At 70.1% G+C, this 431-nt stretch overlaps 1 protein-coding gene across 2 annotated transcripts in view; it reads left to right on the top strand.

Moving 5' to 3' along the window:
- Positions 1-431, top strand: part of DUSP4 (dual specificity phosphatase 4) — a 6,395-nt gene that overhangs the window by 772 nt on the left and 5,192 nt on the right. The gene's annotated exons all lie outside the window — the stretch shown is intronic.

The following is a 431-nucleotide window of genomic DNA, read 5'->3' as shown; positions in this document are numbered from 1 at the left end:
CACCCCACCCCGCGGAGAAGATGGCCGGCTGGCAGCGCCCCCGCCTCGCTTCTTCCTTTGCTTCCCTTTCCTTTATTTTTTATTTTTTTTAATTTTTTTTTTTTTGTGAATGGAGGCGGTGACGTCGCCGGCGCCCGCCTTCCGCCCATTCATGCGGCGGGCCCGAGCGCGGGGATGAATGGGCGGCGCGGGGATGAATGGGCGGGGAGGGGAGGGGCGGGGCCGCGCGCGCCGGGCCGCCGGCGGGTAGTAAAGGCTGCGCCGCGCGCGCGCGCGGGGAAGGGGGGGTGTGTGCGCGTGTGTGTGTGTGCGCGAGCGGCACCGGCACCACCACCACCGCTCCGGTCGCCTCCCCGCTCGCCATGGTGGCCACCGAGGGGCTGCGGGAGATGGAGGGCAGCGCCCTGCGGCGCCTGGTGTGCCCCGAGGAG

This window comes from Calidris pugnax, unplaced genomic scaffold (assembly GCF_001431845.1).
Source record: "Calidris pugnax isolate Ruff unplaced genomic scaffold, ASM143184v1 scaffold15, whole genome shotgun sequence".
Lineage (NCBI taxonomy): Eukaryota > Metazoa > Chordata > Aves > Charadriiformes > Scolopacidae > Calidris > Calidris pugnax.
The sequence above is the reverse complement of the archived record's forward strand: the minus strand, read 5'-3'. Positions and strand labels throughout refer to the sequence as shown.